The sequence below is a fragment of the Hemibagrus wyckioides genome, linkage group LG29 (assembly GCF_019097595.1).
Source record: "Hemibagrus wyckioides isolate EC202008001 linkage group LG29, SWU_Hwy_1.0, whole genome shotgun sequence".
NCBI lineage: Eukaryota > Metazoa > Chordata > Actinopteri > Siluriformes > Bagridae > Hemibagrus > Hemibagrus wyckioides.
Window position 1 is genome coordinate 14,354,300 of NC_080738.1, and position 20,537 is coordinate 14,374,836.

At 42.0% G+C, this 20,537-nt stretch overlaps 1 protein-coding gene across 32 annotated transcripts in view; it reads left to right on the plus strand.

Moving 5' to 3' along the window:
- LOC131349460 (receptor-type tyrosine-protein phosphatase delta-like) overlaps positions 1-20,537 on the plus strand; it is a 403,614-nt gene that overhangs the window by 81,556 nt on the left and 301,521 nt on the right. For all 32 annotated transcript variants that reach the window (XM_058385154.1, XM_058385153.1, XM_058385162.1 and 29 more), the window contains exon 4: positions 1,046-1,069. The gene's annotated coding sequence lies outside the window, so the exon portion shown is untranslated. The remainder of the gene's footprint in view (positions 1-1,045; positions 1,070-20,537) is intronic.

A 20,537-nucleotide genomic window follows, 5' to 3' on the forward strand; every position in this document is an offset into this window, starting at 1 on the left:
CTTTTTCCCATCTCCCTCTGTCTCTTTTCTATTATTATTATAGCAAATATGACTTTCACGCATCGACGATATTTGCTTTTGCTACAGCTGTGCCCCTTAGGCCTTGCGGTTTTTGAGACAAATCTCTCCACCTTCACTCTCCTTCTGATTGCTTCGTAGTTAGCTCTGATCTACACTTACATGTCTATTAACAGCCAAACTGTGCAATATTAGGTCTGCTTTTTCATACTGGAAAGCTTTCCTATGAGTAATCAAAGAACTTTTGTTTCTCCTGATCTCCTGGTTAATCGTGACCTCTTTTCTCACGCTTTTCTCTCTTGGCATGATGCTAGCACAGACTTTTTAGGCAGACAGACAGATAGACTGGTGTTTGAGAGACAGGATGTCCCTGGATGCACTGGAGGAGTGTGGGAACAGGACTGTGGGAGTTTAAGAAGAGAGAGAGAGTGAGAGAGAGAGAGAAGAGCTTGCATGAAATTGGGAGCTTCATAAATTTACTCTGAAATGAATGTCAGTGCGGAGTAGAGAATTGGAGGATATGGCAAATAGGACGGTCTGATTCTCTTGCTCTCTGTCTCTCTGTAACCATTACTGGTTTTGAGGAGAAAAAGCACTTGGAAATACTCATATTTCACTGTGTGTGTGTGTGTGTATGTGTGTGTTTGAAGATCTTTGAGCAAAATTACCTCAGTGAGGTGCATGTGGGCTGAAGTAGCTTGTGAGAATCTCTCTCTCTCTCTCTTTCTCCATCACACACACACACACACACATCAGAGGGAATGCTGACAATTATTAATGTAACGTGTGCAAACTTTTGGTCCTAGCGGGATAGTCACATGCTCCTTGATGTCAAGTGTGTAATAAATGAGTGTGTGCCTAAGACAGAGACTATTCTTAACCCTACACTACTGCCATTCTTCACCAAGCTACTGTACACTCAGTGGGTAAAGTGCTGATGTTTCTTTTTTGTCTTCTTCTTCCCCACCTCCCTCTCTCTCTCTCTCTCTCTCTCTCCCTCCTCAATCTTTTCCTTTACTGCTTACAGATGTGACCAAGAGCAACAGGAAAGGTAGGATATTGTGTAGTCACGTAAACACACACACCTACCTTACACACCACACACACTTCACCGTAAGTGACCTCTTTCCCGTTTACTCAGACTGTGCATGAGTGCAACTGCAAATACTTTTACTATATGGGATGTGGTAGCTCTGCTAGTGGTTATGGACTACTGATCAGAAGGTTGTGGGTTCGAATCCCAGGTCCACCAAACTGCCCTTTGGTCCCCTTGACACTCAATTTTTTTAGTTAATAGATAGAAATTGTAAGTCGCTCTGGATAAGGGCGTCTGCCAAATGCCAGAAATGTACATACACACTCTCTAAGTGTAATAAGTGTAGAAGAGTGACTGCACTCCAGTTGGAATAATTACGGTGAATTAATCTCTAATAACTGTAAACTGTAAGTATGGAAAAGTATGTTTTTAGCTCATTAACACCTTTTAAGGTCACTCATTACTTGCACATGAACACACTGAACATGCAGCAGTTGATCTTGCCTAGTTTCAGTTTAATAAGAAGAACATGAAGCTAATGAAGTTAATCCATATTATTAAACCAGATGTGATTAGTTTTGATGAGTTTGTTATCACGTGTGGTTTATTTGATATGAATGCATTATGGTATAATAGCCTGTCTAAATAAAGACAAATACAAGGACACACTCCTGACGGTGCTCTTATACACTCACACACACGCACACACACACACACACACATAGCACAAAGCGTACCTGTTTACCTGCTGGCCAGTCACTCATTATCGGTCAAAGTGGGTAAGAGTGTGTGCTGCGTGTGTATTGCTACACCTTTTCTACACAAATCCCTACACAGGGGGTGTAACACTCAACACCTCTCTATTTCGGGATCTTACTGTGGTTCTGTGCACTGCAAATTAGAATTTTATTCAAATGAGTGTCAAGTGGCCCAGTTTCCTAAAACAGGATTTTTTTTTCTGTCTCAGACAGAGAGAGAGAAAGAGAGAGAGAGAGAGAGAGAGAGAGAGAGATTTGGGCAGAGGGGATTTGCAATTAGAAGTTAGTATGACACTGTCATTATGTACTAATGTACTAAAATAAAAAAAATGAATAAATCTGTTTATTTTTCCCTTGAATAATCATCCTAAAAAATTATTAAATACAAATATATATACAGTAAATATATATATATATATATATATTATATATATATATATATATATATATATATATTATTATATTATTATATTATATATATATATATATATATATATATATATATATATATATAATAGTGGAATCAGAAAAATTAATAGTAAAATATTACTACAGGAACATTTGTTGTGATAGCTAGATAGATAGATAGATAGATAGATAGATAGATAGATAGATAGATAGATAGATAGATAAATAAATAAATACATCTGTTTATTTTTCCCTTGAATAATCATCCTAAAAAATTATTAAATACAAGAAAAATAAAAAAAAAAATATATAAAAAAATATAGCTAGTGGAATCGGACAAATTAATAGTAAAAAGTTACTACAGGAACATTTGTTGTGATAGATAAATAAATAAATAAATAAGTAAATAAATCTGTTTATTTTTCCCTTGAATAATCATCCTAAAAAATTATTAAATCCAAAAAAAAAAATAATAAAAAAAAATTATATAAAAAATATAGCTAGTGGAATCAGACAAATTAATAGTAAAAAGTTACTACAGGAACATTTGTTGTGATAGATAAATAAATAAATAAGTAAATAAATCTGTTTATTTTTCCCTTGAATAATCATCCTAAAAAATTATTAAATCCAAAAAAAAAATAATAAAAAAAATTTGAAAAAAAATATAGCTAGTGGAATCAGACAAATTAATAGTAAAAAGTTACTACAGGAACATTTGTTGTGATAGATAGATAGATAGATAGATAGATAGATAGATAGATAGATAGATAGATAGATAGATAGATAGATAGATAGATAGATAGATAGATAAATAAATAAATAAATAAATAACTTTTCCCTTGAATAATCATCCTAAAAAAATTAAATGCAAAAAAAAATGATATAAAAAAAATAAAACTAGAGGAGTCAGACAAATTAATAGTTACTACATTAATTAAAAGTTACTACAGGAACATTTGTTGTGATAGATGAATTGTGAATATATATCTTTTCCCTGAAATATGTACTATACACTTTGCAATTAAAGTTAACAAGCTGAAACAGGGTTGTCGTTATATATCCTATTCTAACATTTCCCCATTTTCATAATCAGCATAGTCGTTTCGGTCCCTGGTCATTATCCATGATACATCACTCAATATCAGTATCATCATCGAACACACACACTATCCACAACCGGCGTGTTTTAACTAGCCATCTGTGATGCTGTAGCCTGTCAGAGTTCAAATCAAAGCTGAAAATGAAGTGTGGAAAGCGTGCTCATATCAGGTCACGTGGAACTGGCGAGGAACCCGCTTGTTATTAAATGGTTAACTTTTGACTTCATGAAAGTCAATAAGGTAGAAAAATTCCTAGAACTTGGTGATATCTTTCCGAATCTCTGCATCTGCCACCATTACTGCTGGAAAGCAGTGGAGCACATAGGCAGTTTTCGACACAAAATGGAGGCCGGTTTCAGGCAGCAGGCAGAGAAGGGAACACAATATTGAGTTGGAGCTGGAAATGACGGGCCGAGGCCAAGAAGGGTGCCGCCAAGCAGCTGTGAGAGGATGCTAGTTTGGCTTGGGAGTCAGAGAAAGGGATGAGAGAGAGAGAAAGAGAGAGAGAGAGAGAGGGAGAGAACCCCCTGGATGAAGGGAATAATACGACCTCAAGGGAAGATAACAGATGGACATTTAGGAAGAGAGAAAATGTGTGTGAGTATGTGTGTGGGGGTTAGGTTGAATGCCAGGACTCTGTAGGGGAGCTCTTTTTGGTTCAGTCTGAAGTTCATTCTCTTCTCTCAAACGTGCAAACTTACACACACACAGTCATTCACACACTCTTTATTTATTAATGACGCTCCGCTATGATCCAAGGTTACACTCACATTCGCCTCATAACTGCCACTCAGGCTCCGGCTGAGCGAACGGGGACCGAGAGCTGCCATTCGCTCTGTTTTCTTTTTACGCATCAGAATACGGGTTTGACACGGCGTGGCGCGGGTCGAAGTTAAAGACACAGTGAAGTGAAGGCAAATTGACACCACTTTGATGTCTTCGATAAAGTCACAGTGATCTGAGGGAAGCCCAGAGAAAGAGAGTCTGACTTTCTAGGGGAAAGAGACTGGGCTCGATGTTCGTCTGCTCACAAATATGTTCGGTGGACAGAGCTACGATGAATATCTTCCCTTCAAAACCACATCCACTTATTTAGTGATGCACCACTGCTTTGATAATGTGGTTAAAGGGCACAGTGTGACTTACAGTAATCTACATACTTGATGCAAAACTTCTATCATTTCCAGATCCACTGACCAATATTCACACAGTGTTACCGAGGAAAGGCCCGCAGCACGAATGACAATTGGTTCATTATACACGCAGTCAGTCAGTCAGAAGTGCTGCTGGCTGAGGAGAGAGAGAGATAGACACGGAGACAGACAGATAGACAGACAGACGGAGCTTTAAAGAAACTTGAAGTGGAGAAAGAGACAGGGAAAAGAAGAACAGCAGATTTTTCCTTGCATGCAGAGCGAGGGAATAAGTGAACTCTTCACGTCTCCCTCTCTCTCTCTCTCTCTCTCTCTCTCTCTCAAAATATTTCACCAGTATGTTTAAACTGTTAATACTCCGAACAAAAGGTGTGTATCACAGGCTACGTTGTAAAGCGGTAAAAATATGGCTTATTATATTATTCTGAAATGTTTCTGTGACATCGCTCACTGGCATAGAGAGTCTGTACAACTCAATCGCATTCATACCCACAGCACTCGATGCTGAATGGAAGAACCTGAACGAAAGCTCGCTGGAAGATTGTTGGTCAAATGATTTATAATGTCTTGATAGCTCATGGCTTGACCATTTGCAGTGTGTTGCAGTTTTTTTGTCTCTTCACTGAAGAAAAAATCTAAACAAAGCCCAAAGACAATTCAGTGTCTTAGGCCAGAAATGACTGCTTAGTGCTATCAGGAATAATGAACCTCATGAGTAGGGTGAAAAGCCAAGCGTATGCCTAATCCGTTAGTAACAGGGAGGGGGGGGACGACAAAAAATGATCTCCATTCATGAGATGGTAAATCCTAACCCAGCTGTCGGTGAAATCACAATGGCACAAGGCAGATCGGTGTTTGCAGGAACCTTCAAAATCAGAATTAATATAAGCTGCACTGACACAAACACAAACACAAACCTCTCATCAGTACCAGCAATAGAAAGGTCACATTACAATATGCTAAAAAATGCAGACGAGCCCTCGCACAAATCCCGGTGAGGCAGGTGAAAGTTTTGGAAATGATTTCAAAATTCCTACAGGATCACAGAAAGCCGTAGAGTTGAATCAATCAGACATCCCTCTCCCGCTCAGACAGGGAGCGTTATGATGTAATAAGATGCGATGACCCAAAACACATTGCGGAGACCACCAAGGGATATGCAAAGCTATATATCGCACATCATAAAGCTCACATAGTGTAAAAAAAAAAAAAAAAAACATTATGTTAGGAGTGGCAGATAATTCCGAAGTCCTGCTGTTCCTCTGACAGATGGTTTGCCTTTTAGTTAAAGGTTGATAATGACAGCCACATCATCATTAGTTTATTGGCTGCCTGCAGAGAGAGAGAGAGAGACTGAATACCATATCATCATTAGTTTATGAGAGGGAATACCAGTCAATTACGGTCAAAGGCACTGTCCGAAGTGCCTATTTCTATTTTTTTTATTTAAAGCAAAAAGCATGAGCTGTCACTCTTTAAGTCTGTCTCGTCTGTTTCAGTCTCAAGAACTAGCTCTCATCATTAGCTTAATTTGGTCAAAATCTCTATAAGAATGTAGAGGGTACTGTTTTGGTCCGGTTCTGGTATCAGAATCAAATTCCCAGTTCTAAATATGGGCGGTAGATCAATTTCGTTACATACAGAGCAGAATAGAGATACGACATACAACAACTGCTGCATCCTCAAAGCCACCAGTATTGCTGTCGACCCCTCTCACCTCTCTCATAGACTTTTCACCCTCCTGTCATCAGGCAGAAGGTACAGCAGCATCCCTGCTGCCACCAGCAGACTGTACAACAGTTTCTTCCTAGAGCCAGATTACTCAACATCCTTCTGCCTCCAAACGCTGGCCTGAGATACACATAACCCAGTGCTACTCAATAGCATCGCACTTCACAAAGCTGCATCTGGTTTCCTGCCATCATTGGTGCTTTACATAATAGTGTGTATTTATTGTCCTGTTTTCATCACACACTGTTTGTGTAGTCTTGCGTACTGTTAAGTGTTGCCTCATGGTCCTGGAGTGCATCTGTGGACACCAATCTTCACGATCACCAGGCTCCATACTAACTTTTGAACAACGTGACACAATAAGCTTTTCCCGACCAAGATGTAAGCATTTGGATGGGGAAATGTTTACCTCATCATCTTTAAAAGTGTTTAGAGAGTGTTTATAGTTGAAGCAGTTAGTGAGTCTCGAGGGAAAAGCTCGAAGTTGGCAGAATTGAAAAGCAGCTCAACGGGCGGAAAGTTGCGAGAATAGAACGGTTATAACTCTAACTCCTAATGCCAAGTGCTCTGGATGGAAAGCTGAAACCTTGGACACTTGGGATATTCTGGCTGCAAGAGCGGATGTACCTCGCACGTCTTTATCGATGATGGGATGTCAACAGCAGCGCCAGAACGAAACAGTACAAAAGTTCGAACCGTCCTGGAATCTCTACACGCTGGCTTGATGACACTTCCCCTTCCTGCAAGATGATGACCCAAAACATACAGCAGGAAGAAGCTAAGAGTGGATATGCTCTTGACAGACGAAATAAATCACCCGACCTGAACTCCAGTTTAGCTGCATTTCACTTTCTGCCTTAAAATAACTACAGAACAAGCATGATGCTGGTGGAGCATCACCACGGGAGATACCCAGTGTCTGGTGATGGTCCTCCACTGATGAATTCAGGCAGTTATTAATAGATTTCTAACCCAGTGCTAAACATGGGCATTTTATTTTTCGGATTATGTTGATTCCTCGTATTACTTTTGGCCCATGGAGGGGGTGGACTGAATAAAAAGGGCTATAATATTTGCCCAGTATGGATGCCCAAAATAAATGAAATCTGACACTCTGCAGTGCAACCCCATCCCCACTGCATCATTTCTAACACTATACGGAAACTTATATACATATAGCATATAACACCAGAGGTAAACGAGTACATCAGAGGGACGGCTCATGTTGGACGTTTGGGGGACGAAGTTAGGGAGGCCAGATTAAGATGGTTGGACGTGTTCAGAGAAGGTAGATTGGTAGGAGAATGTTGGACATGGAGCTGCAAGGCAGGAGGCAAAGAGGAGGTATATGGATGTAATAAATGAGGATATGAAGCTAGTGGGTGCAAGTGTTGAGGATGCAGAAGATAGGGATAGGTGGAGGGAGATGATTCGCTGTGGCCACCCCTGAAGGGACAAGCCGAAAGAAGAAGAAGAAGATATAACACCCGAGGTTCTCCTCTTTTAAATTGACCACAATTTTTTTAGTAAGTTTGTTTGTTTATTTAGTTTAGTTCAGTTGAAGTGAATAAGACTGATGATCTCCTCATCATGGCACCTGTTAGTGGGTGGGATATATTAGGCAGAAAGTCTGAGGACAACTTTGCTGCCTAATATATCCCACCCACTAACAGGTGATGTGTTAGAAGCAGGAAAAATGGACAAGCGTAAGGATTTGAGCGAGTTTGACCAAGAGGGCCAAATTGTGATGGCTAGACGACTGGATCAGAGCATCTCCAAAACTGCAGCTCTTGTGGAGGTGTTCCCGGTCTGCAGTGGTCAGTATCTATCAAAAATGGTCCAAGGAAGGAATAGGGTTCGGCTCAAAAATGTCAAGATATAAAATTCAGTCTGAAAAGAAATGGAAGATTTAAAGAATTAGCACAATAGGAGGTACCCTTAGGTGGGACTCTCAAAAGCAATGTTAGCATCGCTTTCTAAAAGTAGATACAGAATAATAAATCTGGGAAAACTTCAGAAATGAGATCCGAAGGACTTGCTCTCTTCTCTTCTCTGTCTCTTACTTCCATGTCATGCTACGACCAGGAAACATTTATCCCATGATAATTTTGGATTCTCTCTCTTTCTCTCTCTCTCTCTCTCTCTCTCTCACCCTCGTGCATCTTGCTGTAAATGAAATGAACGCGTTTCTTCACCACATCTGTTTGTGTAAATGAGATTGTGCTAGATTAGAGGTGTAATTCAGCTTTAGCTCTAATAAATTGTTTTGGTTCTTTGGGAGGCGATTAACATTTAACAAGGATGTAAAGACTCTGCGAAAAATAAATCTTTAATTTCAAGGCCACAAGGCTGAAGTGATATTTGAATGACTGTGAATGTTATTCACTCGAAGCTTGTGTGTTCATTGCCATATGGGATGCATCGCTAAGAGGAACAGAGAGAGAGAGAGAGAGAGAGGGAAAAAAATAAAAATAAAAACAAGCTACGGTGTAATGAACTCTCAGAGGAGAGTCTCATCATTCATAGTGATGTTTTTAGTGCAATTAAAATGAGCAGCACAGTAAATTTGTCTTTCAAATCCCTGGTGCCATTATGCAACTTTTTCTTTTTTTTTAATCAGCTCGACTCAGCGCTGAATGCTGTATTTTTTATTTATTTATTTATCTATTTCTTTTAAAACATTTTTTTAACTGGTGCTCTGTGTACAGAGAGAGGACGGAGAGTGTGTGATGAAAAAGAGAATTACAAGATACAGAGATACAGAGAGAAAGGTGAAAAAAGGAGTCCAAGCTGAAGTGCTCGAGTCCAGAATAGCAGCAGTGGGGGTAATTGGTCCAGAGTGGCAGAAATGTCTTTCGAACAAAGCCTGACCTTGTGGATCCTGGTCTTTATGGACTTCGGGACAGCTACTGATTATTGAAATCACAAAGCGAGACAGAGGAAGAGTGTCAGAGGGAGTGCTGTAGACTATTTAAGAAGACCAGTCATACTCTAACACCCGGCCTTTTAGCGGATATTAATAATAATAATAATATCCGGATTTTTAATCTGATCCCAACTCTCATGTTTTGTGCATGTTTCTGTGTGAGAGCGTATAATGCAAGATAAGTGTTTGTCAGTTTATTACAGGAGGAACAATGAGCTCAATCCTGACCCCAGGTTAATATCTGTCCATGTACGGGTGTCCTCCAGGTTCTCCCAAAAAACATGCTGGATTGGTCACACTAGGTGTGAACAAGTGTGCTCTGCAAAGGATTAGCTATGGGACATCCAGGGTATATAGGGGATAAGATCCTGACCAGATCAGGATAAAGCACGTACTGGAGATGAATGAATGACTAGACACTATCTAGAGAATTTATTATTATAACCCAGAATAATGCACAAAAAAGCTGTATCAGGATTTTCAGCCAGTCTGCCATTCCATGGTTAGCATCCACAGCATGCTGAAGCACTGAGAATGGTGGTTGTTGGGTGATAAATGCCTCCATCAGTCATCATAACACATTTTGCTTAGATTAATAGGCTAAGGTGATTGTGCTTATGTGTAGGCAAACTGTCGGCGAGCTCGTTTCTGTCTAGCCATCCTGCCCCAGAGTCCAGACGTAAGGATTACACAAGATTGCGGTCACTTGCACGGGAGTGAATAGGACTTAAAGGAGAAGTTCATTTCCAGAACAAAAATCTACAAATCATTGACTCACCCCCTCGTCATCCAAGATGTCTTTCTTTCTTCAGTCGTAAAGAAATGAGGAAAACATTTCAGGATTTTTCTCCATATAGTGGACTTCAATGGTGCCCCAGAGTTTGAACTTCCAAAATGCAGCTTCAAAGTGCTCTTAATGATCACAGCCCAGGAAGAAGGGTCTTATCTAGTCATTTTCTTAGAAAAATAAAAAATTGTATACTTTTTAACCCCAGAAGCTCGTCTAGCACTTGCTCTGGGATGAGCGTCCACGATGCTACGTACTACGTAATCATGCCGGAAGGTCTCACATGACGTAGGCGGAGCTACAGACCCAGTGTTTACTAGGAGCGCTCCGAAATTGTGGAATGACACGGTATACGTACCTTTTTGTTACAAAAGAGCGTTTGACTCATGTGCACATTCGCTTTGTAAACACTTCCGCCTACGTCACACGTGACCTTTCGACGTAGTACGTAGCGTCGCAGACGCGCATCCCAGAACTAGCGCTAGATGAGCTTTTGTGGTTAAAATTTTTTATTGAAAAAATTGACCGATCGTTGACCGAAAAAATGACCGATCGTTTCTCTAGATAAGAACCTTCTTCCTGGGCTGGAATCGTTTAGAGCTCTTTGAAGCTGCATTTAATCTCCACTGTGGAAGTGCAAACTCTGGGGCACCATTGAAGTCCACTATACAGAGAAAAATCCTGGATTGTTTTCCTCAAAAAAACATCATTTCTTTACGACTGAAGAAAGAACGACATGAAATTTCCGGATGACAAGCGTGGAGGAAATGATTTGTAGATTTTTGTTCTGGAAGTGAACTTCTCCTGACATTCCTGTAAGCTCCTTTACTATTGCTGTAGGTCTCATGGCAGCCTCACTGATCAGTTTTTCATCAATTTTCGTAGCGGCTCTTAGTGAAGTCATCGTGCTGCCTCATTTTCTTCACTTCCTAAGCATTGGAAATTCTTTTATATTCGTCTCCCGATTGATACCTTTCGACAGCGGGATACTTCCCATGCTTTGTAAGCTTTCTCAAGCAGTCAGCTGACACCAAGAAGATGCCAAGAAAATCTAGGTGGCTCATCAGAATCACAGTCTGTGTGTTATATCCACTGTAGTAATTGTTTTGATCTGATTTTAATATGACTTTTGTTAGTGATGGTGTTGCATCAAAAGTGGTTCAGACAAACAAAGTTCTTACAGGGTTTCAGACTCAGCAGAATAATCAATATCAGGACTACAGCACCGGCTTCAAGTCAGGAAACAAAACAATCATCCACGCTTAACACTGACAGGACAGAGCTAAGCAGCATTATAAGTCGTAATTTAAAGAAAAGCAGCTTCCATATTGATTTTTTTTCTCCCCTCTCTGGAGAGGTCTCTTGTCAGTGATCAGCATTTTATAGCTTTTAATTACTTGGCCATGATGTTTTGGCAACTCGAGTAGAAACTAAAAAATTCAAGTGGTTCGAGGACCCTGTGGAAAGCTGGCGGTCTGCTCCAAACCACAACACGGCTCTTTGCTTCCCGGTTCCTGTCTGAACGAGCGCCGATCTCCATCCGCGTCTCGTCCCGTAGCCGTTACATTAAAAGCTTCACCTTAATTGAAGGCACACTGGGAGCGTGTGTCATTACGGGTGCGCTTGTCACCGCCGCATAAGGCGATTTAATTGCAGCGTGGAGAATAAGCGCTTTAGCGAGTCGACAGAGTTTGTGAATTATGACCATATTAACATAATCCACTCGTGTGAATTAGAACGGCTGTGTTATTAAGGTTACATTTCATTCACATCACACTTGTTAATTCCTCATATGACTAGAGCGCTTAGGCCCTAATGAGAAGTACAAAAGATCCATCACACCGGCTCACACACGCTCAGGAAAAAGGAAGACGGGGGGGGGATTAGAGGAAAGAATGACTAGCTTTGTGTAATTAATCTGAAAGCCGCCGAAACGTGAAATACGCTCGTGACTCTCGACAGGTCAATCAGAAAGTTAGATCCGTCCGTCCGTCGAACCGTTTGCTCGCGAACACCATGGAAAGTACCGTAATGTATTTTTTATGCCTTCTTATTGAACATACTGCCTGGGCCCTACGAATGCTTTATGATTGTGTCATATGAACATTATGAATTGTTTATGAAGGGGCACTTAAACATGACCTTTGCCTGAGATGGATATTTACGATATAAAATTAAGGTCATAAACCCATCCTGTAAGTATAAATAAAGTCACAGTGATGATGATGATGATGATGATGATGCAGTGCAGCTTTGTCAGTCTCTCTCTCTCTCTCTCTCTCTCTCACTTTTGCTCTCTTTCCACTACTCAATCCTTACGACTCTATTACGATGCTTAGGTTATTACAGTCTGTTTTTCTCCCCCCATAGCGAAAAGCCGTAAACCGAGGTCTCCATAATGGAAATTGATTTCTGACAGTTTGTGGATTCGTCTTTGCTAATGAGCTCTATTTGCAGCCTTGGCATTTCTGAGAAGAAGGAAAGGAAAAAAGTTGCAGCCGTGTTGACAAATCGATTGATGATGGTTATGAATTCGGATCAATCAAAGCCAACAATAAGGCTGGGAGAGGTTATGAGCTAATGCTGTGCATACACATGTGAAGGCTTATCAGAGCAGGTCTGTTCAGGAAAACACAAGATGGAGGACACACATTCATTTTCACTTTCTTTCTTTTCTTTATTTAAAGCCCCTGTCAGTTTGGGGAACTCTTATAGAATGACCAAAGGCCAATAAAACCAATGGCAACAAAATACTGCGCTAATTAATCATCGCCATTTTTTAATATGGCTGTCAATACAGCATCGATTAGAGCAAACATTTCATTTAGGCTTTACTAGCCCCAGATATTAGTAGATGATTGGATTTACAAATGATGGACTAGTGTAATTATAGTAATAGACAGAGAGACAGGTGACCTGAACTGAACTGTTACACACACACACACACACACATCTACTTCTCTTCTCGTCTCGTCTCGTCTCTTCTCTCTTCACGTCTCGGCTAGTCTTGTGTCTTTTCTTCCTGTGTCAGCTAGTCTCGTCTCTTCTCGTCTCGGCTAGTCTTGTCTCTTCTTGTCTTGGCTAGTCTCATCTCTTCTCTTGTCTTCTCTGCTCTTCTCAGCTAGTTTCTTCTCTTCTCTTCTCTTCTCTTCTCTTCTCTTCTCTTCTCTTCTCTTCTCTTCTCTTCTTGGTTAGTCTCTTCTCTTCTCGTCTTGTCTCATCTTGCCTCGTCTTATCTCAGCTAATTTCTCTCTTCTCTTCTTTTCTCTTCTGTTTTTGTCTCAGCTAGTATCTCTTCTCTTCTCTTCACTTCTTGTTTTGGCTCATTTCTTCTCTCTTCTGTTCTCTCCTCTTCTCTTCTCTTCTCTTCTCTTCTTGGTTAGTCTCTTCTCTTCTCGTCTTGTCTCATCTTGCCTCGTCTTATCTCAGCTAATTTCTTCTCTTCTCTTCTTTTCTCTTCTGTTTTTGTCTCAGCTAGTATCTCTTCTCTTCTCTTCTCTTCTTGTTTTGGCTCATTTCTTCTCTCTTCTGTTCTCTTTTCTTCTTGACTCGTCTCTCCTCTTCTCTTCTCGGCTCATTTCTTCTCTCTTTTGTTCTCTTCTCTTCTTGACTCGTCTCAGCTAGTTTCTTCTCTTCTCTTCTCTTCTCTTCTCTTCTCTTCTCTTCTCTTCTCTTCCCTGTCCTTCTCTTCTCTTCTCTCTTTGTCTTGGCTAGTTTCTCTTCTCTTCTCTTCTCTTCTCTTCTCTTCTTGTTTCAGCTCATTTCTTCTCCTCTTCTCTTCTCTTCTTGTTTCAGCTCATTTCTTCTCCTCTTCTCTTCTCTTCTCTTCTCTTCTTGTTTCAGCTTTCTTCTCTTCTCTTCTCTTCTCTTCTCTTCTCTTCTCTTCTCTTCTCTTCTCTTCTCTTCCCTTCTCCTCTTCCCAGCTCCTTGCTTCTCCTTATTGCCTTTCTTCTTTCACTCTTTTAAACCCCCCTCATTTTTTACTTTCACATGAACCATCATTTAAGCCCCAAGTCAGCATAAAGCTATCAGCGTCTCCAGTGATCTGTAGCAACACTGTATTCATACCTTTCCTAGTTAGCCTCGGCCACTAAAGGAAACTCAGTGGCACGTTAGCTTTTCTGCTCATTTTGCTATATTTTAGTCCATAAATAAAACCGATTTGTATAAAAGCATCACCCAGTTTTTCACATAACCCAGTTTTCCTGTCGTGAAAAGGAATTAGAAATGCTTTCCGAAACAGGACAGAAAGGACAAGTGTCTTTTACCATTGTGTCCTCTATTTTTTTTTTTTTTTTTAGCTTTTATTATTATCTGCCACTGAAGATCTCCAGATTTCTCATCTAAGGGGAATTTATATATGGCTCTATATCTACCTTTCAGGAACTCTGCAAACTCTCACCACTTAGACTCTTAGGAACATCAGCCAGTGACTGAAGGTACATCACTTTTCCACATCTATAATACAGAGCCTTCTTTTAGCTTGAAAAAAGTTTAGCTTCAATGTCTTAAAACCCAGTAGTCGTCTTTCATCCTCTTCCCATGTAGCCCTGGCTGCTCTCACCTCCAGTCTGGGAAAGTCTCCCAGTTATAGTTTTGTTCTCATAACTCCTTCTCTATGTAGAGCCTACAGATAAAATCTCAGTTCCTTAGTCTTTCGGTTAACTGGACTGAGCTTACCTACAATTTCCTAAGGAGTCAACCATTCATCCTTCCAGAAATGGGAAATGGGTGACCCACACATACTGGAGCTTTTCACGGGAAACACAGCATTACAGAGTAACGCTTCCTCTTTGACCCAATATCCACTTTCAAGTCACCAGAAAAGGTTAAAAAGCCTCAACATTTTAAGGACCATCTTGTAAAAAATGGTGTTAGTTCAGAACCATTAAAAATGGATGGCGATCAGATCCCAGCTGTCCAGTCCTTAAAGTCATCAGTCCAGCTGACGTCCGCTCCATACAGGAGCTTCTGAGCAGCCTACAGCCTGAAAACAGCCATCCTGCATCCTGTCCCTGTTAATCCTTGGCCAATACAGCACCTGTAGCCAGCACCTGTGCCCTGAGCCAGCACTGTCCTGACCAAAACAAATCAACCAGAAGCTTCTGAATGACACCAGTAGGAGGATTCATTATGGCCATTGTACACCACAGTGCTGAAGCAATAAGACTGTTAGCTGTCAAGACCCTTCGGCTATAAGATAGCTGACCAAGCAACCATTTCCATTTCCTCCTTCTGCACTAATCCCTCACGGGTTCTTTTCCTTATATAACTCTCTTTTTAATATACTCATGGATATATGTATTTTACATTTTAATTGTTGTTCAACTAGAGTTATTTAAATAGAACTTTAAGCCTCTTGTCTCCTCTCGTCTCGTCTCGTCTCTTCTCCTTTCCTCTCCATTCCTCTGCTCTCCTCTCATCTCATCTCTTCTCCTCTCCTCTCCTCTCCTTTCCTCTTCTCTCCTCTCTATTCCTCTTGTCTCGTCTAGTCTCTTCTCCTTTCCTCTCCATTCCTCTGCTCTCCTCTCATCTCATCTCTTCTCCTCTCCTCTCCTTTCCTCTTCTCTCCTCTCTATTCCTCTCGTCTCATCTAGTCTCTTCTCCTTTCCTCTCCTCTTGTCTCCTCTCCTCTCTTCTCCTCTCCTCTCTATTCCTCTCCTCTTGTCTAGTCTCTTCTCCTTTCCTCTCCTCTCCTCTCGTCTCCTCTCCTCTTGTCTCCTCTCATCTCCTCTCCTCTCACCGTCTCCACCCCTCTCCTCTTGTTCCCTCTCCTCTCGGCTCCTCTCCTCTTGTCTCCTCTCTTCTCCTTTCCTCTCTATTCCTCTCCTCTCATCTAGTCTCTTCGCCTTTCCTCTCCTCTCCTCTCCTCTCCTCTCCTCTGCTCTCTATTCCTCTCCTCTCGTCTAGTCTCTTCTCCTTTCCTCTCCTCTTGTCTCCTCTCCTCTCCTCTCTATTCCTGTCCTCTTGTCTAGTCTCTTCTCCTTTCCTCTCCTCTCGTCTCCTCTCCTCTTGTCTCCTCTCATCTCCTCTCCTCTCACCGTCTCCACCCCTCCTCTTGTCTCCTCTCCTCTTGTCTCCTCTCTTCTACTTCCTCTCTATTCCTCTCCTCTCGTCTAGTCTCTTCGCCTTTCCTCTCCTCTCTATTCCTCTCCTCTCGTCTAGTCTCTTCGCCTTTCCTCTCCTCTCCTCTCTATTCCTCTCCTCTCGTCTAGTCTCTTCTCCTTTCCTCTCCTCTTGTCTCTTCTCCTCTCTTCTCCTCTTCTCTCTATTCCTCTCCTCTTGTCTTCCTTTTGTCTCCTCTCCCCTCCTCTTCTCTCCTCTCCTCTCTTCCTTACACACATAACTAGTATTTATGGCCATGTCTGGCATATAGAGTGTGTTTCCATCTGTCCATCACACATCTACTCTCACATACACACACACACACACACACACACACACACACACACGATTTTTCTGTCTCCCACATTCCACTTGTATTTCCAGTTTTCACTTCATCACCTCAGCATGACAGTTAGCATGGCTGATGTGCCATCGCTGCACTAGTTTTACTTGACAGTGTTAACTGACCCTCACTGTGCTGCATGTTCTCTCCAGGCTAGTGTGTGTGTGTGTGTGTGTGTGTGTGTGTGTGTGTGTGTGAAAGAGAGAATGACTCTTTAAGCGTGGGTGGTCTGTGAGAGGTGTGATTCAGGGTGATACTGACACAAACACCGGATCATCAACTGGTAGGATGCTCACACACAGCCACACATCGAACGTACCATTTATTTATTTATTTATTTATTTACTTTCTTAACTGCTGCTCCGCTTCATGGGATACTACACAAACATCATTATCATCATCATCATCATCATTATTAGAATTGCATCATCAGTAGCAGCAGTGCACACGGGCTAGGATCGCTGTTCCGTTCTCAGGAGAGGAAGAAAACCAAAAAATGTCACGTTGTGAGGCTTCCATTTATTTTCATCTCACAGAATAACTGTACCCACTCTGATGAAGTCAATTCCCACATAGCCTGCGATTAGCATTTCATGCTTCATGCCACTTTTTCACGTTAATCACCGAGGAGATTCGAAAAACCCGTAAACACGTGCATTTCCAGACGCGTGAATTTTTCCGCACTCCAACAAAGTTCGGGCTTCTTAACAAACTCAGACTCTCAGGAAAGGTGACAGCCGGATAAAATGAAAGTGTGATGAGCATTCATTTACAACTTTTCAATTCAACACATCTCCACGTGTGTGTCTGTGAGAGAGAGAGAGAGAGAGAGAGAGAGAGATGCAAGTGGTGTGAGGTCAGGAAATGATGCTGACTTTTAAAGAGGTGTTAATTTCTTCACTTATAAAAAAAAAAAGTTTGGACTACTATCCAGAGAGAGAGAGAGAAGAGAGAGAAGCAAAAAGGGAGAGGGAGTGTGAGAGAAATAGAGAGAGCGAGAGAAAGAGAGAGAGAGGAGTAAAAAGGAGAGGAAGAGGGAGAGAAACTGAGAGAGAGAGAGGAGTAAAAAGGGAGAGGGAGTGTGAGAGAAATAAATAGAGAGAGAGTGAGAGAGAGAGAGAGAGAGAGAGAGAGAGGAGTAAAAAGGAGAGGAAGAGGGAGAGAAGCAGAGAGAGAGAGAGAGAGGAGAGCAAAAAGGGAGAGGGAGTGTGAGAGAAATAGATAGAGAGAGAGCGAGAGAGAGAGAGAGAGAGGAGTAAAAAGGAGAGGAAGAGGGAGAGAAGCAGAGAGAGAGAGAGAGAGAGAGAGAGGAGTAAAAAGGAGAGGAAGAGGGAGAGAAGCAGAGAGAGAGAGAGAGAGAGAGGAGTAAAAAGGAGAGGAAGAGGGAGAGAAGCAGAGAGAGATAGTGAGTGAGTGAGTGAGTGAGTGAGAGAAAGAAAGAGAGAGGGAGAGATAGAGAGAGGGAGAGATAGAGAGAGTGCCCTGAACACTATATGTTTGTATTCCAGCTGAACTTCAATTCCCACTAACCCCAGTATCCAGCCTTGGGGAACTCTGCATATACAGATGGCCTTCCCACCAAAACCCACACACAAAACAACATCTGTGAACCAATTAGCATTCCGTTTATCTCATTACGCTCATTCAGGCCCATTAGCTACGTGTGTGTTCGATAAACTAGCCGCGTGATGCTCGATGCTGAAGGTATCGTCCTGACACCCACGCAGCCTGAATCCCAGTCACTGACCCGCTCGTTATCTCCGACACCGGTCAGTTGTCATTATCTTAGACACCGTTCAGTTATCGTTATCTCCGACACCGGTCAGTTGTCGTTATCTCACACACCGGTCAGTTGTCGTTATCTTAGACACCGTTCAGTTGTCGTTATCTCAGACACCGTTCAGTTGTCGTTATCTCAGACGCCGGTCAGTTGTCGTTATCTCCGACGCCGGTCAGTTGTCGTTATCTCAGACGCCGGTCAGTTGTCATTATCTTAGACACCGTTCAGTTATCGTTATCTCCGACACCGGTCAGTTGTCGTTATCTCAGACACCGTTCAGTTGTCGTTATCTCAGACACCGTTCAGTTGTCGTTATCTCAGACACCGTTCAGTTGTCGTTATCTCAGACGCCGGTCAGTTGTCGTTATCTCCGACGCCGGTCAGTTGTCGTTATCTCAGACGCCGGTCAGTTGTCGTTATCTCCGACACCGTTCAGTTGTCGTTATCTCAGACACCGTTCAGTTGTCGTTATCTCAGACGCCGGTCAGTTGTCGTTATCTTAGACACCGTTCAGTTGTCGTTATCTCAGACACCGTTCAGTTGTCGTTATCTCAGACGCCGGTCAGTTGTCGTTATCTCCGACGCCGGTCAGTTGTCGTTATCTCAGACGCCGGTCAGTTGTCGTTATCTCAGACGCCGGTCAGTTGTCGTTATCTCCGACGCCGGTCAGTTGTCGTTATCTCAGACGCCGGTCAGTTGTCGTTATCTCCGACGCCGGTCAGTTGTCGTTATCTCTGACGCCGGTCAGTTGTCGTTATCTCCGACGCCGGTCAGTTATCATTATCTCAGACACCGGTCAGTTGTCGTTATCTCCGACGCCGGTCAGTTGTTGTTATCCCTGACACCGGTCAGTTGTTGTTATCCATGACACCGGTCAGTTGTTGTTATCCCTGACACCGGTCAGTTGTTGTTATCCCTGACACTGGTCAGTTGTTGTTATCCCTGACACTGGTCAGTTGTTGTTATCCCTGACACCGGTCAGTTGTGTTCCTTTTTATTCAGTTCCTTCATTGTTCAGCAGTAATCTACTGTTAGCTGCAGAAATATTCATGCTTCAAAAGGCATCAGTCTCACTGCTACTGTCTGGAACTATGGAGCTGTAGTTGGTGGCTTTTTATAGCTGAGATGTCTCTCATATATCCCAGAATTCACTTCTGCCCTTTTAGGAACCCCATTTACTTGCCCTGCTTATTTTTTTTTCCCAGGATTTTGTGGAGAATCAGAACAAGAGCACTGTTCACTGCTACTTTATTAGTTTATCCCCAGGCTCATAAAATGCCTGCTGTGGTCTTTTCTATATGCAACTAAGGTGTGTGTGTGTGTGTGTGAGAGAGAGAGAGAGAGAGAGAGAGAGAGCAAGGCTGTGAATAAGATGCAGTCTGCAGACCTCCTATGCTCCCTCCCAGAGACAATTATCTGTATGATTTATGAAAGAGGGAATGCGAGAGAGGGGGAGAGAGAGAGAGAGAGAGAGAGAGAGAGAGAGAGAGAGAAAATATGAGTGAGCATGTGAGAGAGATATGGGATAAGCATGACCACTTGAGATGCTCTCTCTCTCTCTTTTTCTCTCTCTCTCTCTCTCTCTCTCTCTCTCTCTCACTTTCTCTGTCTCTCCTTCTCTCTCTCTCTCCTTTATTTCTAACAATTAGCGTAGTCTTAATGTTTCTACTTATTAAAATTGACTTTAGTAATAGCTGTGCAGCCTTCACGTTCACACACACACACAACAGTTAATCCATTCTGTTTGTGTGTGTGTGTGTGTGTGTTCCAGCGACCTGGTTGTGTTTAATACACTCTTTGATTTAAAGGTTAAGCCCCTTTGAAATGTAGAATTTGTGTCATGTGTCTGTCCTCCACAAAGGCGAATTTTCCCTCCTGTTTCTGACACGTTATCGATCTTCTCCCCGCGACTAGCCCGGCGCTGGCGCATCACTCCCTCCTCGGCCGGCTGCGCCCGTTCACGTCGCCATTAATCTCCGTAGAGACACTAACGATCGCGCACGGATGGCCACGCTTCAGACGTCAGACCACTTTGTTAGAGTTTGATTGAATAAACACATTAATTAAGGGTGAAAAAAAAAACGAGCCCCGCGTTTCGCCGCACTATTAAAAAGATGGAGTGAGCGCAATTTAGGGCTTTATGTAACGGGAGCACAGAATACGGCCTTTCATTAATGTTTAACGTCTAATTAAATGTTGTACATGACCGCCTTGTGTTAGACCAGTTGTTGAAGGGGGGGGGTTGGACTGGGGTAAGGGGGCGGGGCTATTTCTCGCTGGATGGATATAAGCTGATTTACTCATTCGGAAGGTCGAGATATTTGATTAACTCTGCGCTAATATCAGATCCCGCAACAGAAATCAGATCTGTGAAGACGTCTGATGTAC